We start from the raw sequence: 22,574 nt of genomic DNA, 5'->3' as shown, positions 1-22,574 counted from the left end.
CAGTAAAAATGTTCACTTTCTTACCTTTTGCTAAGGTACATGCCCTCGTCAAGGCAATCAATTCTGCTGCTTGTGCAGATAAGTTGTGTGGTAAAGACTTTGCTTCTAAAATCTCGGTATCAGAAACTACTGCATACCCCACTAGATTCTGTCCTGTAGGACCCCTCCTGCACGAGCCGTCCACATAGTATGTCACCTCGGCATCATCCAAGGGAACATCTGTTAGGTCTTTTCTAGGTAGTGTCTTTTGCACAATCTCCTGCAGGCAGCAGTGTGGTTTGCCATCTGCAGGGGTTGGGAGCAAGGTTGACGAATTCAAAGTTGTGCATCGTTCAACTGTCATATGAGGTTGGCTCAACAGTATAGTCATACAGGAAAGATGTCTAGCAGGAGAAAGAAATGCTACTTTTTCTTGCAGTAAAATAATCGCGACTGCATGAGGCACTCTCAGTGTGAGAGGGTGGAACAATACTACTGAGGCTGAAGCCTGAACTGCCATTGCAGCTGCGACTACTGCTTGTACACAGTGGGGCAAGGATCGCGCCACTGGGTCTAGCTGTGATGAATAGTAAGCTATGGGGCGTTTTGTCCCCATGCTGTTGTGTTAACACTGATGTCATATAACCTTGCTTACAGTCTACAGTTTGGAAAAATCGCTTATGATAGTTTGGTAATCCTAAAACTAAGGAAGAAGCTATCAGTTGGTTTGCAGAAAGCTGATTCTGCTTTTGGTGTCCACTGTAATAAATCCTGTGCTGCCATCGGCTTTTTGAATATCAAATTAGTCAGCGGAGCAGACTCCACAACATAGTTTGGTATCCAACTTCAACAAAAGTTAGTAGTACCCAGGAAGGACATCATTTCCTTCTTGGTAGTTGGTCTAGGTGCTTGTAATATTGCTGTTTTTCAGTCTTCATCTAATATTCTGCCTTCTTTGGATATTACATGTCCTAGGTATTTAACCTGTTTTTTCCAAAGTTACAGTTTGTTTTTGTTTACCTTGTGTCCTTGAGTAGCTAAAAATTGTAATAATGCTATGGTATCCTCTCTGCATTCTTGCTGGGTGGGGGCTGCCAGCAGAATGTCGTCTACATAAAGTAAAATCTGACTACCTTTCGGTGGGATAAATCCCGCCAGGTTACTTGCCATTTCTTGTGTGAATATTGTTGGACTTTCACAATATCTCTGTGGTAGTCTCGTATATGTATACCGTCTCCCCTGAAATGTAAATGCAAACCAATGTTGGCTGTCTGGGTGTATCGGTATTGAGAAAAATGCAGTGCTAATATCTACCACAGAAAAATACTTCTGTTGAGGTTTCAAATCATTCAGTAAAGTGTGTGGATCTGGCACCATTGGTGCCCTGTGTATAACTGCATCATTTACAGCTTGCAAATCTTGGACCATACGCCATTCCCCGTTTGCTTTCCTAACAGGAAATAAGGGTGTATTACACGGTGAATCAGGAGATTCTATTAAGACTTCTTCCTTAAGTAAAGCTGCTGTTATAGGTTTGATTCCTATTTCTGCATCCTTCCTTAAGGGATACTGTCTCTTTTGAGGTCTAAATGCTGATTTTGGCGTAATAGTCACTGGTCCTGCTGTACGAATAAGTCCTACATCTGACTTCCCTGTTGACCAGAGAGTCTCTGGTATGTCTTGTAAGGCTTTTTCCTCTTCCTCTAGTAAGAGTGCTACTCAGCTGTCTTCATTTACCTGTGAGTGCACAGCTGGGTGTGTCTGTGTTATCCAATTCAATTTCTGCTTTTGTACCCCTTGTTCAGAGAGTTCTAACTCTGTCTGTTTTTCCCACCTTGTGACTTTTTCTCCTAGGTCTGCCCACTTCATATTTCTATCTTTAGTTAAGCTTACATGTGGTAATCGATTAGATTTGTAAAGTGCTAAAAATTCCTGGGGCATTGAACAGCTTACTACACTGTTTCCTTCTGCGTCCCAGTACAAATTTTGTAATACTAACCTATTAGCATGGTTTCTAAACAGTTCTTGCTCATATTCTTTATCAGGTCCTGGTCTATTACAGTAATATAAAGTGAAATGCAACAAATGCTGTTTATCAGTGTCAAGGGAGGGGGATTTACTGATGGCTACGTTCATCAGTTCTTCGGTTACTGCCTCTGGACCAGTCGTAACTAAGTCCTGGCTGTACCAATAAAATGTTTCACCCTCCGGTCGCACTACAAAAGTATCCATTTCTCGCTGCATAGTTGGAACTACGGCTATGCCAAATATCTGCATTAAGTCTCTGCCCAAGAGATTCACTGGGCATTTTGCAGAAACAACAATTTTGCTTTTCTGGGTCATCCCTGAAACAGGGTCATTTATCGCTATGTTGTGGGAGAGTGGCTCCTGATACAGCTGTCCATTAGCTGCTTTCACCAATATGTAGTCTAGTGATTCTGAATTTTCTGGTAGTTTGGAAGGATGTATCAGGGTCTGTGAAGCCCCTGAGTCGCACAGAAATTTGACTTCCCTCCACTCTACCAGAAGTGTAAATTCCGGTTTTGTGTCTGCTAAGTAGAGCTCTAAGCTCAATAAGGCTAAGTCCAAAATTTCATTTTCTTCATTATCTATGAATTCATGTACATCCTCTATTTCTTCTGTCACATCCTCTACTCTTGCTATCACATTTGCATTTGTCTTTTCTTGTTTATTCCTCTCCAGTGATTCTTGACTATCATATAGTCATTCCTCACCCTCCTTATCTTCCGTGTTTACCTTCTTATTTAGCCTGCAATCCCTTGCCAAATGTCCCTTTTTCCCGCATTTGAAACATTCACCCCTTTTCTTTCTCTCTTCAAAGTCTTCTGATCATTTATCAGATTGTTTGTTTCCCTGGGTATTTTTCTTACCCTTCTTCCCAGTTTGTACTACAAAGACTTCTGACACGTCTTCTACTGCAAATACTTGAGTTTTCTTTTTGCTATTAAAATGCCTTTCAGCATGTCTTGCATATTCAAGTAATGACTGTAATCTATTTGTACGATGATCTACCATGTGCTTTGTAATAAAGCTGCTAATGGGTGCAATACTGCCTTTTAAGAATCAATTCTTTAGCTGTTGCTCATATGGGGAATCATGTGTTTGATCTTCAGGTACCTGCATTCCACAATGGTTATTAAAACACTCTAATAATCTGGCATAATATCTATCAACAGTTTCACCTTCTTGTTGTATGTGCTGATTAATGCAAGTCCAATCAGCCCTAGGCTTCCATTTCTCAGAGATTCTGTCCGTCAGACCTTTCACTCTGTTGTCCAGTTCTGCGTTACTGTGTGGGAGTGGCCTAAGCTCTGCATCATGGGGATTCCAGTTGCCACTGATCATGTGCCACTCTGGACCTACAATTTGTCTAACTACTTTCTCTACTTCTTCTCCATTCAAATGGTAACTTAACCTCTTGCCCTGTAAGTCTTCTAAGAATTTTCTAAAATTAAATTTTGGATGGGGAATTCCCTCTGTGGCTTTCTGGATGTCTTCCGGTGTCCACGGTCTATATACTAGAAGAGTCGGATCCTGTCCCACCTGTCCTGCCTGTGGATTTGGTACTTCTATGAGTGGACATATTTCTTCCTCACTCATAGCTTGTGAATTTCTATTTATTTCATATAATTCAATATCCCCTCTCAAGTTGCGTGTTCGAGACTTGGTCTCGATAGGATCCCTGACAAACGGTTTTGATTTTGCAGGAACAGCTGGATATAGCGGAGGTGGATCAGCTTGTCCACTCGCTTCATATTCCGGTAAAGGATGCGGAGGGGGCAGAGGAGGGGATGTCGCTATTACCAAGTTATTGTCTTCTTTATCTAAGAACATTGCTTTTGAATTTTTAATCTTTTGTTCCCTGCGATTTGCTTCCTCAAGCCGCCTGAGGGACTCCTAATTGTTGTTGCTTCTTTAGCTGACCTTTAGCGTCTATTTTAAGTTGTTTAATAAGTGAAGATTTATCTAAATTACCATCAAATTTGTATTTATCAACCCATTTTGTATAATACTTAACATTATCGGCACGCTGTAATTGCATGTATTTCGCGTCTTCGGTTAGGGGCGGGTCTTGGGAACTTTTCGTGCACTGATTTCCCATGTTGCCTTTAACGAAGTTAAAAATTGTTACGTAACCCTTTTTATCACGTGGTACCATGATTTCACACTTTTTCACAGTTTATCTAGAGTAACTGTCTACCTATTCTGTTTCCCTGATCTATGACAAGACAGCAATCTTTTTTGTCCCTGATCTGCACATGCAAATCTCCCTGACAAAACAGTACTGTAACAAGTCCCTGATCTAAAACAGAAAAAAGGTAAATTCCTCCTTACCTGACACTCCGTGAGTTGATCCACCGGAACGTTGACTCGTCCTCCAATCCCAGATCAGAAACAGTGGCTGGCCTCTTTCGAACGACAGTTCAGTAGGAGATCTTTCAAAACAGAAGAGCCGATGTGGCCATTTCTCCGTATGGGTACATGCCACCGGGCCCAATTCTGACCTGGGCCTAGAGTGAGAGGTACTTTCCGGTCCGAAGGACCAAACTGTCAAAGGAAAAATATACTTTAAAAAATTATCAAAACACGGTAAGTTCAGGTTAAGGCACTTTAATCTTGCAGCAAGGAGACAAAAACGTGCTAATACACAGTTGGTCTAACTAGAAACAGGAAATGCTTACATTTTTATACACTTTCTAATAAGACATTGCCTACCAAGCTGACGTAGTGAATCACAAGTTCTGTCATCATCATTTAGTAATAATTGTTAACAATATTCTGCTGCTTTATCAATTTTTTGTGAGAAACTTCCTAAGGAAAACAACGTGGCCTTGGCTACCACCGGTTAGATATATGCAATGTTACCATTCAAGGTACTATGGCTAATTCAAGCACAAAGCAAGTAGTTCATTTCTCTAACAATCCTTTGTCTTATCTCTAAACTTCTGCAGCTGCACATGTTCTCATACTTCGAACAGAGCTGATTGTTTAAAATCATTACATTTACAGGATATAGCATTGTTCATTCATTCTCTCCTGACCTAGCAGATAACCACCTGCTTCTCAAGTACATTTCCAAAAGGCATAAACATGAATATTGCTGTGCTAGCAATTACTAGGTCAGAGGGCATCTTGCAAGTTTCAGAAAGCACACTGCAGTTTCAAAAGCAACTTTTCAGTCTCATATGAAACTCAATTTATATATAAAACAGTGCATATAAAATAGAATGAAAAACGTGTTAACTTATTTAGCTTCTAATTAGCATTAAGCATACACACATTAATACATATTTTTCTGACAGGGGTACACCGTAAACAAAAAGAAATCACAACTGGTACCCGCTCAACAAATTATATTCCTGGGTGCAAGCTTGAATACAACTGCCCAGATGGCTTTCCTCATGCCAGAGAAGCAAATTCATTTGGTAACTTACTTAAAACAAGTGGCCACAAAAACCCTGCTATCTGCAAGACATATACTGCAAGCCTTGGGGTTCATGGCTTCCTGCATTCTTTTAATTCCATATGAAAGACCACATATGAGGAAGCTACAGTGGTACTTAAAAAGTCTATGGAGTCAACATTGTCACAGCCTGGAAACAATGATTCCTATCATACCTTGCTTACGCCTGGAGTTCCTATGGTGGGCAGAGGCCTGCCACCAAAACAAGGGACTGCCATTCACACTACCCCATGCCGCCCAAATCCTAACTACAGATGCATCAGACTATGCATGGGGGGCTCACCTGGCAGGGAAGTGCATTCAGGGCAAATGGAACCCAAGTCAAGTGCACCTACATATCAATCAAAAAGAAATGTTAGCTGTACAGAATGCTCTCACAGCCTTCAAGGACTACATTCTTCCAGGACAACTAATGGTAAAGATGGACAACACCATAGTTATGTAGTACTTAAACAAGCAGGGGGGGTACACATTCCTACCCCCTCTGCAGACTAACCATGGCATTGTGGAACATGGCCTTGAGTTACCAAATGCACCTACAAGCTGAATTCCTGCCAGGAAAATTGAATACACTGGCAGACAGACTAAGCAGAAATCTCATGGACCCACACGAGTGGAAACTGGATCCACGGATTTTCAACATGTTGATAAGCAAATGGGAGAGCCCAGCCATATATCTATTTGCCTTCCCCCCAGAACTACCAGTTGGACAAATTTTGCACAAGGACACCTTACAAAAAAGCCTGGAAAGTGGATGTTCTGTCCTTCAGCTGGAAAAACCTATCAATCTATACCTTTCCCCCTCTGCCTCTACTCTGCAAAGTTCTGCTAAAAGTCAAACAGGACAAGCCAAGAATGATTTTAATTGCTCCAGACTGGCCACGCCAACACTGGTACCCGCTCCTGCGTAGTGTGTCACAAATATCTCCATGGCACCTGCCTCAGACACCTTCCTTGCTGTCTCAGCAGGAGAACCAAATTCTGCACCATCAGCTTCCAACACTGAACCTTGCAGCTTGGCTAATCACTTAAATTCACCCTTAGCATCCCTCTGCAAACCTGTGATGGATGTCATCTTGGAGGCAAGAAGATCTTATGCTGACAAATGGAAAAGATTCTGTGCCTGGAACCAGTCTTTAGAGATGAGCACAGCAGTGCCCAGTTTACCTCAGATTTTGCAATACTGATGCTTCATAAGGGCCTGTCTTTTTCCTCTAGTAAAATCCACGCTTCAGCTATTTCAGCTCACTATAACACAGAACCACCCCTCTTTTCTCATCCCCTGCTCAAGCAGTATCTCAGAGGGGCAAAGAACTTGAGACCACCCAGGAGAGCTCCTACCCCTGCCTGGGACCTTAACTTTGTTTTGGAAAAGCTCACTCTACCTCCTTTCGCGCCAGCTGCTACTGCAGACTTAAAATATCTTTCTTGGAAAATGGCTTTCCTTTTAGCAATCACTTCAGCTAGAAGGATATCTGAATTACAGGCCCTCATGGCAGTGGAGCCTTTCATCATCTTTCATGCGGACAGGATATCTCTGAGGACCATTTCATTCTTCATCCCCAAGGTGGTTTCCACTGTGGCTCTTAATTAGTCAATTCATTTGCCAACCTTCTTTCCCAGTCCACAGAACAAAGGAGAACGGATTCTGCATTCCTTGGACGTGCACAGACAACTTAGATTCTACTTGGACAGAACTAAATTTCGAAGAAAATCTGAACAATTGCTAGTAGCATTTGCTGCTGGGGCAGAGAGAGGAAGGCTATTTCAAAACCAACCATTTCTAAATGGATAAGCCATTGCATTAATTTCTGCTATAAGCACCATGGAAAACCTATCCCCCGGGGATCAGATCTCACTCCACCAGGGCTGCATCTGCTTCTGCAGCTTTTCTCAGAGGTATTCCTACCAGGTATATTCTAGAAGCTGCTACCTGGAGTTCTGTACATACTTTCACCAAGCATTATCATTTACCTATTTTCTCTAAATCCAGAGCTGGCTTTGCCACTGCTATTTTGCAAGGCCTTTATAGCTGGTCCTAATGCTGTATAAATTCCTCCTCGCAACCATAGCTTTGTGAATCTACCCAAATATAATGACTGCAACAGTGAAACATGAAGAACATAGTACAGTTGTGTAAACTTACCATAAATGTAGATGTTCAAGTGTATTCACTGTTGCAGTCCTGGTTACCCTCCCGCCATCCCCCTGTTTTTCTCTGACTATACCTCTACTTTATTTTACTAGGCTTAAAAGCCTTTTTGGTGTATTTGCTTTTGGTTGGAGGTATATTTTTGTGTTTTTAATTTTATTTGCTCCCCATTTGGGGGGCACCTGACATCTGGGGCAAGAAAAACTGATGTGATGGCATCGGCTGCATGTTTTATACCCCTGACAACCTGACGTCATGGAAGAAGGGACAGCAACCAACGCAGGACCCAAGACTTTGTTAATCAGGCTGACTGAGGGCAACCTGCCAGCAGATTACCCTAATGGAATGACTGCAACAGTGAATACACTTGAACATCTACATTTATGGTAAGTGTACACAACTGTACTTTTGCTTGAACCATACAGAAGTTAAGCCTTTCTCCCTCTATTCCTTACTGCGACCCTCCTTGGATTAGTCCTGGGCACATCAGCCTGGAAGCTGCTCCATCCTCAGGACAGTGTCTCTGTCATGAGTCATTTCTTTCTGCACACCTCCTTGATGGCAGATTTGACCAGTCAGAATATTTTGAAAGCCCTGAGATAGATGCCCTAGTGCATTCTGGTGGTTCTGTAGAGGCTGCTCTTGAAGAAGATCCAATGGTAGACCATGACACTAACACTGTTAGGACTTAAACCAGAGGATTCCCTTGATTTGTCCATCAGAAAGGAACTCATCTGATGGTAGCACAATTTAGTAGTAACTTAAGGCTACATTTCATTTTCTGATATCTAACTCGGTAGCTGACCACAGGTACTTCATACTTAAGCATGGGGGCGAGTAAGGGTCAACTCAAAAGAAATAGCACATGGCCAGATGATATTGAGAAGAGATGTGCATTTAATTGAAATGATAGCAACGCTATATGTTCTCTAGGCTTTTCACTCAGCCTTATGATCAGGAGTGGTCAGAGGAGTGATATATAGCACTACAGTCATGTGGCACACCAACATACAAGGAAGTATTCACTCTTACTCTATATGCAGACTCTGTGAAGGAGCAGAACATTGCCAGAAATGTAAATATCCATCTGTAATGAGTTTCCATCCCCAGTGGGGCAGAATGCTTTTTGTTCATAGATAAAGTGAACTTTACTGTCATTCAGACTCCACAACAAGTGCAACTGAATGAAATTACGTTACTCCAGTCTCCATGTGCAAACATCTAGCATATACAACAGTTCACATTACTACATTTAGGCATTCCTATTACATAATATTTACTGTTTTACATATCAACAGAGATTTACTAAGCTAAGGAGACACGGTATTTATTGCACTGAATTCCACCGTTGCTACTTGTTGTACATGATTCTGTTGGCACTAGTCTAAGGGAATCCACTAGTCTAGTGGATGGGAAATCAGAAATACATCCCGAGGATCACTTCTGTCTCTCTGCTGGACAGTGGCATAGGAAAATAACTTTCTTGGGTGGCGTAAGCCATGGTACCTTGCTCGCTAGGCTTACGTAGGTCGTTGGGCCGATAGCCTAGTACCTACCTATGAACAATATTTATTGCACAAAAATTTCACACCTGTTACTTATTGCACAGGATGCTGTTTTAGCATCAGTGGATATTGACTATCTAAGCAGAAAATTTGGCAGAGAGATGAATGGAAGCTGGATATAGATGTTTACCTCAAGACTGCAAAATGGTGAAGATCTCCAAGGGTTATATCTGTTTAGAAAAGAACAGTCACAGTTACCAGTCTTCTGGATTCTACACCCTTGCACATTGACCAAAACATCCAGTGTGTGTGTTTTTTTTCTGTCTAGTGGAACCAGTAGTTCATGAATGCTTTTCCCAAATAGCACGTTTCCAAAGTTTCTATTCAAAGCAAGAAAAATGGTCGACAGATGTGTTTTTCTTGTTGATCCACACTTCCCAAGAGGAGCTCTTGACTTTTCCATTTCCTTGAAGTGTCCAGACATTGCAAGAAGGGATTCTGATTGACCTCATTTTCAAGTCCTTAAGACTTAAAGCCAGTTGATTTTAAGTTAGTTCTTTTCAAACTCTTGTTGTGTCCAAAAGTGGTATATGGGATGAAAGACTTGATACTAGTAATACGTCATACCTAGTGAAGTGCAAAGCGTGTTCCTGTTGCTGCAGTAACCAAAATATAAATGTCTTTGCTGCCAGCATTCCTCAACTTATTTAGTATCTTTCAAACATATTTTTCTTAGATTTTTTTTAAATTTATCAAAATCTGTCTTTATACAGTTTCAGCATACTTGCCTCGGAGGCATCTAGTTTCCATGAGTTCTGTAGCAAAACCTTTTTTTCTCAATCGAACCTTGCTTTTGGTGCTACCAAAGAGACTACTACTGGAGTGGATTTCCACGTGGAAACTTGCGTCTCCTAACACAGAGTAGAGATTAGGTCATGTCACAGATGAAACAGTTGCTTGCCATTGCATGCTTGTTCATAAGAAATGAAAATGTGTCTGCAAGAATAAATTCTTTATTGGAGGCAAACTGTGCCCCTAGTAACTGTAAGTTTTAGGGGCTTTCAGCAGCTGTTGACTTGGAGATGAGTTGGACATTGAACTGGAGGAAAGGCAGTAATGCCCATCTGGTAGACTGACCTCTCATGACTGGCAATTAGCTTCAGTAAATATCATGAATAAGTCATTTTTGTTCTTTAGTATGTTATGCATTTTCTTCCTTGATTAGGCAGTTATAAAGATGTGTTATTGATTAGAAAGGCTGACATCTGTAACTGTAATAAAATATGTTTATAAACCGTTGTTTTTAACTGTGTGGTGTGTACTTTCAAAAGTTTGTTTTTCTTTTTTCAAAACTGTGTAAAATAAAGAAAAACTCTCGATCAGAGCAAGTAGTGTATGTAAGACATGATACTGTTTTAACAAATAAAAACTTTTGTCATTTAATGAGGAAAGCTGCTCCAGAGAACTGGGTGTTACAGGGCCCTGAAACAGAACCTTAGTCAAACTCAAGCAAAGTCATCATGGTAGTGAATTACAAAACAGATGCAGAGTTCAATAGCAATCACTTGCGTGATGATTTCTAGTGGGCTGTTAATTCTACTGTGTATTAATCAACAGCCATGCAGAGTTGATACATTGGTAGATGGAATCAGAAGCTTTTTTTATATAGGGAATACTCTAGTCATGAAGAGTTCAATACGTTAGTGACAAAATCTTTAAAAATGGACCTAAATAAAACAGGCAACCAATGAGAACTTCACAGGATAGTGGATCAACATGTTCCTATCTGGAAGTGTCTGTGAACAGCCTGGCTGTGGAGTTCTTGACCTGCTGAAGATATTTTACATCACCATAAACAAACTTGCATTAAAGGGAATTGCAGTTATCCAACCAAGATTAAACAAGTGCATGAATAACCATGGCAAAATCCTTTCTTTAGAGTACGGTGTTTTATAGAGAGAAAAATTCATAGGTGGGAGTACAGTGTTGCCTAGTGTAATTCCAGGATTCATTGCCTACTTAATAAACTTAAGCATTTGCCTCCATAGTATATCATGTGAGAAGGGAGTGGAGCCAAGACCAGATTAACATTTAGGTTGCGCCACCAGAGTCTCTCTGGTGGGATGAAGTGTCAGCCAGCTACACTTCTTCTAGTTAAATATGTTATCCAAGCAGTGTTCAAGAATAGTAGGGGCAGCTTTATGATTGTGAGAGAAGGTGAGATGTAATTATCATTTGGATAGGATTGAAAACTCAAATCTCTCTTAATGTCTCCAGGTGGTGTGATCTATATCATAAACAGCAATGGAGCCAGAATAGAGTTGTTCCTAACCTTCCACTAAACTTTGTGAATGGGGAGATATTTAACTTACAAATGAATAGATTATGTACTGTAAAGCAAGAACTTCTTGTAATAGCAATTACATTTTGGACGTGTGCCTGTTAACCAAAACTATGGTGAATATTCATATAATACTGCAGTACTGATGGCTTTTATTTTGTGAGGATTCAGTGTCTGACCACCTATGAAGACTTGTTCATCTTTGGCCTATTGTGTGGCTTGTGGGTTCGAGAACATCTTAATTATTCTTCAGATTATGATGTATATGCTCCTGCCTACTGTTGCATATCTTGCAGAAGACATTAGAGTTAGAGTATTTTTCTTCATAATACACAATTTCAAATCTAGGCTGAAACCTACACATCTTGGCAAAGAATTTACCAGTATTTCGATCTCTTGACTCCTAGTAAGTACTAACTAATAGTGCCTAACTCTCTATTGTGGAGCATAACTAGTTAATGACAATATTACTTGACATTTCATCTCTCCAGATACTGATTGGTCAGAGGACTGTTTGAATAATACTTACACCTAGTTTTACTAGATTTAATCTATAAAAAAATACTTGGAATAGATAGCAAGAAACTTGTCGTGGGTCAGTAAATTTATTACACTCACTAATATGAGGTTTGTTTGTTACTCCTTGGAAATTTTCACAGGTATACATTCAGACCAGGATATTCCTCTGTTTTAGTAGTTGTATAATTAAAGAAAAAATTCATTACTGTTAATTGATGAATGTGCACATTTTGCTGAATTTGATAAGGGCACGTTGATTACATACCTTAAGCCATGTCTGTTTACTCTCCTATCCTGGAATGCTCACTTATCCCTTCATTGTCTTAGATTTGTTTTCTGCTTTCTCAGCTCCATTAAGGGCCATAATGTCAGACTACTGTGATGGTGTGGATTTCATTCTCATAGCTTCTCAAGATCTTTCTGTCCAAAGGATTATGATGAAAATAGAGATGTATACACCTTTGGTCAGTAGTTAGAGATGTTCATTTCACATTCCATTTATTGCTTACTGTGCACACTTTATTTGACTTGGGTATAAGTCATTCCACTGTCAGAATTCACCTAGCTGTAATTGGTTATAGGTATAGTGCAGAGTGTTTCATTAGGAATAATTTCAGTCATTGGTCAGGTGGCACGTTTTTCCTACAGGTGGTCAAGGACCACTTGATAAGGTTCAGGCTGCCTGAACACAACCAGCCTTAAGAAAATGTTATAGAAGATTACTTTTTGTTTGGTATAGTGAGATCCTGTTTGTGCGTAATTGTGTTTTAATGAGAAGTTTATTTTTTTCCCTACTATTATGTAGGCATGGAATTAGTATAAATAAGTATGGGGACTGTTGGGGGCTTGCCTCCTCTGGAAACACCTTTTTTGTTTTGTTTGTTTGCATGTAGTTTGTAGAAGCATGTTCTTGATCACTGTTAAATGAGTAATATTTTTACCCAACAATCTTGTGTCATTTATTCATAATGGAAGCCAGATTCAGTTAATTAAGTAAACCTATAAACCTAAGCAGATCCAAAGCATTTCAGCAGAGTAAGCCCTTAAAATTACAGGCACATAGTGTGTATATGTTATTTTTCCACTGTAGTGTAAATTGTGCCCTGTAATGTTTTCATTGAAGATATGCAGTGGTGTTTTGTACATAAGGACAAGAAAACAGAGTGAGGTTAGATTTGCTGGGTAGTGTTCCTTTAGAAGTGTAAAAAGTTAATAAGCTGAATTAAGTAGCCCCATGCTTGTTATTGCATGTACATTTTACTTATTAAGGATTAGTTATAATTTGGCTCAAAATTCAGAATAACAATTTTTATTTAATTGACAAAGTACAACTTGTTTTGGGGCCTCTGTAGCAATCGGACATCGGTGGGAAGGGACATGAGGTTATAGCCCATTCTGCTTAGATCAGCTGCCTTCTAGGAAAAGAAAATTATCCTGCTTTAATGTTTAAAAGGTGGTCTTTTCAGTGTTATGATACCCAGTGTGCTTTGGCTAAGATTGAGCAGTGATGCTCAGTGAGTGAAGCTAAAGAGATAAATCTGCAGATTAGATTGGCTGTGTTTCGAAGGAAGAGCAAGTTTTACTTAGAGAGAACAGGAATAATTGTGAGGCTGTGTTCCAGAAGGGCATGAAGTTTCCCCTTTCAATTTTTATATCTGCCTTCTAATGGAAATAATTGTGAGGTCTTTCTGCCACAGAAAGTAGGGTTTATTATGTTTTTTTCATTTGCTTTGATGATGTGATGAAGCCAAATTATGAATGCATGTGTGGTTTTCATCTGTAAACGAGTAAGGTCTGTGTTGTATCAGTAATGAAGGACAGTTTTTGTTTAGTCATGAATACCTCTGCTTTTTTGCTTGCTGAGTTAACTAGAAGGTTATTGTTTCGGTGGCAGTCATACACAAGTAGAAGTTCTGTGTTGGGTTGTTTTTTATTGTATTAACACTGTGGTACTAGAGCAGTTTGTGATCTTGTCATCAGCATTGACCATGATTAGCAGCTTTGGTAAGTCAACAGAGACCAAGAAGAGCAGTGGAGCTAGTATTGAACCTTATAGAATACTTTGATTTTGGAGGGTGGAGATTGACATGGATTTTCCTGTTTTTATATATTAAGAAAAAAAAAAGGTCTTTAAAGTAGGTAGTTTTCAAATCAGTCAGTTGCTTTTGTGCTATGGCCTATTACTAAGATACAACTGAGAAGAAGTTTATAATTTGTTAAATCAGAGGCTGTAGTTAGATCAGAAGCTTTTGCACCTGTCAGGCTAGGTTTGTCCAAGTTGACCCAAATGTCATCAGTGAGGGTCTATAGAGCTGCTTGTTTTTGCTTCAACCTGTCTAGAAACCAGGTTGGTGCCTTGAAAAAAAAACCTATGTAGCTCTTTAAAAGTAAGAACAACATGAAAAGGAAAACACTGACTGACTGCCACTGGACCAGCAAGGAGTCTCTAGACAGATGGGCACATGTTTCCCCACAAGAGCAGTTGTTTTCCCTTCCATCTGGGAAACCACCATAATGGTGATTTTTATACACCAGCATCTAAATTCAGTATAAACCACTGCCCTACTATTGTACTAATTGAACATTAAAGGAAAATACTGAGACTTGTCTGGGGATCGTACCAGGCCCCTTCTGCATTCCATGTATTTGTCAATGGCACTGGAACAACAAGTGGCCTCTGGACAGATAGCTATTTGATCTCTCAGTTATCTGATCTTTCATGAGAGAAGTTCTTTCTCCTTTTCAACTAGGAAACCACTATGATGGTGATTTTTAACATATAAGAATCCAAATGCAGAACAAGTCATGCATTTAGTATTGTATATCAGAACAGGAAAAGAAAACATTGAACTTTGTCTTTGTCCGGGGATTGAACCATGTCCCACTCCCCTTTGCATCAAATGTGGTTGGCACTACTAGACCAACAAGGAATCTATAGATAGATAGATACCTGGTCTCTTCCCAAGTGCAGTTGTTTCTCCTTTCGACCTGGAAATCCATCATGATAGTGATTGTTAACACACAAGCACCAGATATTCATTTTAATTAAGAGGCATGCTGGAAATGTTTACATTTTTATGCTTTTTCAGTATTGCAAGGATGAAAATGGGTCTGAAATCAAGTTGAGATTAGGTAGTTTTGTGGAGAGAAGGGAGGTCTAACAATGGCTTTTTTTCCAAACTAAGTGAATTGAATTAATGCAAATGGAATGGGGGAGATATTGTCTTTACAGACCTTAATGAACTGTGAAAAGGGGGAGTTTGACCCTGGCAGGACATTGTTTAGAATTTTCTCCAAGATGCTTTTTGTTTTTTGATATTGAATGGCATAGAAGTAGAAACCCATAAGGAATGGAAAGGGAAGAAGGGTTAGGAAAAGGGTTACCGGAGGGTGGAGAGGGTGCTGGAGACAGTTTTCCAAATGTATTGAGGAATGTAGAAGCATAAATGGCAGACTTGGCCATCTGGATGAGTTTGCTTGTACCAAGGTTATTTTTGAGGCTCTTCTGGAAGCAAATGAACACTTCCCAGAAGTTATTTTGATTGGATATGAGGTAAACTGGGTAGACATTGGCAGACAGAGCTATTTCTGTTGATGAGTAACTTTTTTTACTTTGTTTACACAGAAAGAAATGTCCTAGGGCTATCATTGTAAGGCATATGCTTCCAGAGAGATCAGTTTTGGTGCCTTACTGTACAAGCCTTCCAGGAATTTTTCTAACTTGGCGCATTAGATGAAGTTGTCCACCACTTTAATACTTTTGTAAATATCCTAAATTCTCATGCCCCACTCAGGGACAAAGACTCAAATCTACACCAGCCACCTTGCTTACTCTGCCTACTAAGTAAGTCATGCATCTACCCTTTGAGATAAAGAATGGAACACTTGACAAAAGGATATGACCACAGACAACTGCCAGCATTACTGTCACGTTTAGTGTAAAGCCAAAACTGAAATAAATTCCTGTTTCAACAGAATCACCTAACCAAATCCCCAGGATGGGTCTTGTTTACTATTTCTAAACTTTGAAACCCAGGCAAGTCCTCAAAACCCAACCGTCTGAGTTCAATGTATGTTGTAGTTTCAACATACACTTTTAGTAATACTGTCCCCTCCCTCTGAAGCTTTATCCAAAGTACAGGTGCAGATCCAGTTATAGCTCCCATGTGGCATACTGAAAATACTATTGACTTCAAACCAGTTTCCACCAAAACTATCACGCTACATGAAAAAATAAGTCACTACCACAGCCCCCACCCCAGATATCCTTCCCACAAAATATCTAAAACTAGCAGCCGAAAGCTTAGCTTACACTGTTTTTGTCTTAATAGATAAAAGTATACTTGCCCTCCAAAAAGAGAAAAATCCTTCAATTTCCCATTACACAAAGGTGGCCCATCTGCTGATAACTTCAGACCTGTAATTATTCTAGCACCCTGTCAAAAATCTTAGAACTCATGGCTGCTAATTTTCCTCTTCAACCACAATCTCCTCTCACCATGCCAACATGGCTCCTGGCCCTGTTACAGCACTGACACTACTCCTCTCATTTCTCAGTACTGTAAACACACTGCAACAGAAATATCATAGTCTGCTTAGTATGCCTCGACCTGTCTAAAGCCTTTGATAGTGTTTCACACCCCCTTCTCTGTTCATCTCCCTCTATCTCTGAACTTCAAAAAGTCACTCAGAATTCCTTCCACATCTGTGGATACCTGGCCTCTGCAATCTATATTAGTCTTAACCCCTTGAAAAAATAAAAAAAGTCTTGTCCTCTTTGCACCTAAACCAGTATCAACACTGCTCAGCCCACCCTTCAGTCATCTGATGATGCATTAATTGAACTACTCCATCACACTAAAGTACTTGGAATCACTACTGACGAACATCTAACATTTGATCTACAAATTCAACAAGTAACCTATAAAATTAATGAAAAATTAGGTATTGTGTATCACAAGTTATAACTTCATTGGTGGCTACTAGGCTATCAGCCCAGGAGCCATTTTAAGCCTATCCAATTTTAACCCCAAATTTACCAAAATATTTCTGATATTTGTCAATACCCAAAGGAATAATATGGTTAGAATATAGGCTTGTACACATCAAATATTTACAGGCTGCTCTTGTTCACAGGGGGCATAAATGCCAAACCAGGGGTAAATTTGCAATTTCCCATCCATGGGTCCAAGTTAAGTTTGAATAGGGTTGTGGATGAGCATTACTTTACATAGATGGAAATCCTGTTTCAGAGAATGGATACTCTTTCAGACACGTACTTGTTTTTCCAACATGTCCTATTTCTCACAGAATGGATTTAGGTTTTTAGATCGGGTATTTCTCATGCTGTTTGTTTTGTGGATGCGTAGCAAATCCATCGTTGTTGGATCAAAGGATGCTTTGTAGACTAAGCATAGATCACCACATAGCAGTCTGTAGAGAATGAGTACAGGGAAAAGGCTTTTAGATGGTCCGCATAGCACTTGTTTACTCCCTGTATTCTTTTTGTGAAAAACATCTGTGGTCTCTCGAACTGCTTCAGTTGCCTGGTCGGGTACATGTGGGAATGTGCACTGTACTTGATGATTGGACTGATGAGAGCTGAGTGTAGTGGAACAATGACCTCCTTGGACCTGGATGCCATGTCCTTACTTATAAGTTATGCAACATAGAAAATTTTTCTCAGCACAGCAGACAGATGATGTTCAGAGGTCAGGTTACTGTCAATATGCACTCCCAGATCCCTGACCACCGGGTCTGCTTTCAGGGATGTATTGTTTGTTATAATGTCCAGGGGTGTCTGTCTTTCCAAAGGGTACTATTATACTTTTTTGCATTGAGTTTTAATGCATGGCTCTAGCACCAGTTTTGTCTGTTGCAGGTCCTTTTGAAGGGTATCTATTTCTTTAGGGAATTGTGCCCATACCTTTTTTTGCAGTTGTCTGCAAACTTGGTCAGCCAGAAGCCCCTGACATTTGCCTTGACTTAGAGAAGTAGAAAGGAGTGGCCTCAGCACTGATTCCTGTTGAACTCCACTAGTGACTGGCCTCTTTGTGGAAGTGGATTCCCCTATCTTTTTGTTTTCAACACCTTTATTAAATTATTACTGGTTACATAAGCAAACTTACATTTATACAAAAGTGATCAAACCATATTAACGTATGTTATATATATTGTGATACATAATATAATCCAAGCTGTGTTACATAAATTGTTCAATTCCTGCCTTCTCTTAAACCTCATTTCTCTTCCAAAACATTTTTTCTGCTTGTATTGTTCCCACGGTTTCCATTTTTTTTCTATGCATTTTACTCATACTCTTTTCTAAAGATCCCACTTCCTGTTCTTTTATCTGTGTTACAAAATGTTACTACAGTATAGCTGGTTTAGATTTTGATTTCCATTTTCAGCAGCCACCAGTATTTAAAGTAACAAGGCCTTGGTATATTTAGGCAGTTCAGTCCCTCTATCCCATGTCAAAAAATAATTTCCTTAGTTACACTCATTTGCTCACCCCGAATTCATAACCGAGTACTCTGTATGGAATTTTTAAAGTCTGCCAACTCATTACGCTCCCAAAACATATGCTCCCAGTTAACTGTTTCTTCCCCTCACACCTCCAACATTTGGTATCTACCTGAGGAAATATTCTTTGCATTCTGCTTAGGGTTTAAAAATATATATGCAAACACTTCCTGACAAAAATCCTAAATCTTCTAGACTTTGTTGTATTTTTGGAAGCCATACACATCCTCCTATTGTTTCTTTGTGAATATCTTCTGACTGATTCCTATAGTTATCATGCGATATTTTATATGCCCTTCTAATTATCCCTGTTTAACAGCAGCTTCTGCTCTAGCTTCAGTTAAGAGCTTAACTAAAGCAGGGCTTTCATTTAGGATTCTTCTATACCTTTCATTGTGTCTGTTCTCTGATATGACTTCTTCCCATTGTATTATTATTCCTTCTCTAATTATTTGGTCCCAGTACCTTGGTTCCTTTGCCATCTTCCTCCAGTAAATTCCATCACCCCTATTGTCTATTCTTCGTATCCCTAATTGCAGCCATCCCTATTGGCTGAATCTCTTTTCTCCATTCCTTTGTTGGCTTAGATGTTCTTCATCTCACATTGCTGCAGTCATAACTTGTGGGTAGTCCACTGTCCTCGGTCGGCCCGAATACCAAAGTATTAGGCTGGCGTCGGTCATGGGCGCTCAGATCTGACGTCAGTGCATCATGGTATTAAAGCGCATGACCGACGTCATATCCTCAGTCTTTTTTGCCGCATGGTCCGTAGCAGAAGCAGCGTTTGCAAGTGCCGTTCGGCGTTCTGAAATTTTCGTATTCTGAGTTTCAGACCGAAACCAAGTTGGGCTAAGTACCCCGTTGGGGAATATTTTTGTTTTTTCTTGCCTCAATTAATTCCGGATGTCAGAAAAAGTGAATAATTGTATTTCTTGTGGGAAACAGATACCGCATAGGGATTACCACTCTCTCTGTATTCCTTGTTTGGGGCCTGAGCACGACGTAGTTGGGTGTCGCTTTTGTGCTAGGTTTAATAAGCGCACCATTAAACGTAGGTTAGATTGCGCTAGGCTTGTCTTCGGTAAGCGGTGTAATTACAATATGCCGTCGGATCCTCCAACGCCCGCTACCGCTAAGAAGCGCAAGGAAAAATAGTTAAGGTCCAAGCAGGATGAGTCGTCCGTTCCGGACACCGGTTCTTTAGAAACTACGGTGGAATCTGTAGATCCAGCCGAGGTTTCAGCTGAGTCTCAGGGGGAGACGTTAATTTTGCAGGATGTGGCCTCTCAGGAGTCAGGTCAGGCTGAGGGGGCCTCTCAGGTTGCTGTACTCCCTTCTTTGCCTAAGGGGGTTAGGCCTTCTCCTTCTGTTTCTAAGGTACCTTCTAAGGGCAGGCCTGGTTTGCCTTCCTCAGGTGTCAGTCCTAGTTCAGCAGGTTCTGTGCCTAAAAAACACATGCTTAAAATGGCAGAAGATTTAATTTCCTTAATCAGGGGTTCTATGCCCCCTCCAGATAAGAGGCCTAGGGTGGAGCCAGAGGTAGAATGTTTGGAACAGGCTTCAGATTACTCAGAGTCTTCAGCTGAAGACACTCAGGATTTTCCTCCTTATTCTGATTCAGACGCAGAGGATTCCAGTCCTTCTGCTTCTCCTCCAGAAGATTTTTCTTTTTCAGAAACCCTGCATTCTATGAGGGAGCATTTTAAATGGGAAGGCCAGGATTTCTCGGATTCCCGAAAGAGGCTTAGGGAATTTTTGTTTTTACCACAACATCGGCCCTTAGCTATACCTCCTGTTTTGGATGTTGTTCAGGATGTTTTCTCTGAGGCTTCCCTTAATCCAGACTCTTTGCCTCCTGCGCCAGTTAAACCAGAATAGGTATTACAGAGTGCCTGAGGCTCATAAATATCTGTATAAGAGCCCAAGGGCTGACCCAGAAACTATTAGCCAGGGACCTAAGGGTGTCAGGGCTTCTGTTGTAAAGAATCCAGTTCCTATGGATAAAGATTCTAGAGCTTTGGATAGGTGGGGTAAGAAAGTGTACACCTCTTCCACTCTAGCAATGAGGGCTTTGAATTGTCAGTTTCATATGTTGAAGTACCAGAATTTTCTCCTTACTCAGTTAAAATCTAAGGTAGATGCTTTGGCAGAGGGCATAGACTGTAAGGAATTACAGGATTTGGTTCATGCCTCTGATCAGGTGGGTAAGCATTCTTTGCAGTGTGGTTTCGATGCTTTACAGGCTTCTTCCAGGGTGGCTGCCACTGGATCAGTTATTCGCAGGCACGCCTGGCTTAAAGATCAGAATTTGTCAGAGCATGTTAAAGCTAGAATTTTAGATGCTCCTTTACAGTCTGAAGTTTTGTTTGGTTCTCCTGTGGAGTCTGTCTTAAAGAAAATGGAAGACAAGGCTAAGTCTATGCAGACTGTTAAAGATTTTTTGCAGGTGCAGCCCCCTAAGTTTAGCAGGAATTGGCCTACTAAGGGATGGGCGTATCCTTCTGATTTACAGTCTAGGGGCAGATCTAGGCGTGGTAGGGGCAGAGCTCAGAGTTCTTTCAGGCCTAGAACGTGGAGTTCCCCTGCACAATCTACAGGTGAGGGCAGGGGCCAGTCCTTTCGTAAACAGGCCCAATGACCTGCATCTTCAGCTGCCAGATCCCTCCTGTCTGGCAGCACCTTTGGGAGGAAAGTTGGCACTCTTCAAGCAAAATTGGCTTTTAGTCACCCAGGACAAATGGGTGTTGGACATTATAGACCGAGGCTACAAGTTTTATTTCCACACATTGCCTCCTTTCAAGGGCATGCCAGACGTTCCTCCTCAGCAAAGGGTAGAGGCTCACAAACAGATTTCTTTACTTCTTCAAATGGGGGCTATACAGCAGGTCCCTCTGTCAGAAGTGGGCCTAGGATTTTATTCTCGCCTGTTTCTTGTACCAAAGAAAGGAAACACTTGGAGGCCAATTTTGGATTTATCTATCCTCAACACATACCTGGACATTCCAAAATTCAAAATGTTGACGTTGCAACAACTTCTGCCTCTGTTGGGCAAAGATCACTGGATGGTAACTCTGGATCTCAAAGAGGCTTATCTTCATGTTCCTGTCAGGCCCAGTTGCAGGAGATACCTGCGTTTTCGGGCTGGGACTTTACATTATCAGTTCTCTGCATTGCCCTTTGGCTTATCTACTGCCCAGGGTGTTCACAAAGGTTCTGGCTCGGTGATAGCCATCTTAAGGTTAAGAGGAATACAAATTTATCCTTATTTGGACGATTGCCTGATTCTTGCTCAAGACAAAAACAAGCTTCTTCACCATCTACAGTATGTTATGGCAGTGTTAAGGTGCCTAGGGTATTCTGTGAACGAAACAAAGTCCAGTCTAGTACCCTCTCAGGAAATGTGCTTTCTGGGTGTGAGACTGAATACAGCTTCCCAGATGGCCTTTTGACCCTGGACAAACAAAGAAACCTTACACTTTACTTCCAACAATTGTCTCTACGGTCCAGGCTGACTGCAAGGACAGTCCTTCAAGCCTTGGGGTTCTTGGCATCTTGTATTCTGGTGCTTCCCAATGCCAAACTGCATATGAGGAAGCTACAATGGTATCTCAAAAATGTATGGACGCAACACTGCCACGATCTGGACACTGTCATTCAGATAATACCTTGCATTCAAAAGGAATTTTTGTGGTGGGCTCAGGAATGTCACCTAAACAAGGGACTCTCTGTGACCCGACCAGAGGCGAGTCAGATCTTAACGACAGATGCCTCGGACAAGGCTTGGGGAGCTCACCTCAATGGAAAATGGGTTCAAGACACGTGGCCTGCCAGACTTCAACATTTACATATCAACTTGAAGGAGATGTTAGCAGTCCAATTTGCATTGATGGCTTTCAAGGATCTACTTCACCCAGGACAAGTGTTGATTCAGACAGACAACACAACTGTCATGTAATACATCAACAAGCAAGGGGGAACCCATTCGTACCCTCTTTGCAGGCAAGCTATGGTTTTGTGGGAGACTGCTCTCAGTTTGCACCTCACTCTTCAGGCAAGGTTTCTGCCAGG

At 40.8% G+C, this 22,574-nt stretch overlaps 1 protein-coding gene across 1 annotated transcript in view; it reads left to right on the top strand.

The window, feature by feature from the left end:
• The window catches only part of ZNF341 (zinc finger protein 341), a 1,063,660-nt gene that overhangs the window by 366,318 nt on the left and 674,768 nt on the right, over positions 1–22,574 (top strand). The window lies entirely within an intron of this gene.

Source organism: Protopterus annectens, chromosome 12.part0 (assembly GCF_019279795.1).
Source record: "Protopterus annectens isolate FY-2018-M chromosome 12.part0, PAN1.0, whole genome shotgun sequence".
Lineage (NCBI taxonomy): Eukaryota > Metazoa > Chordata > Ceratodontiformes > Protopteridae > Protopterus > Protopterus annectens.
This window is presented reverse-complemented; position numbering and strand designations above follow the sequence as displayed.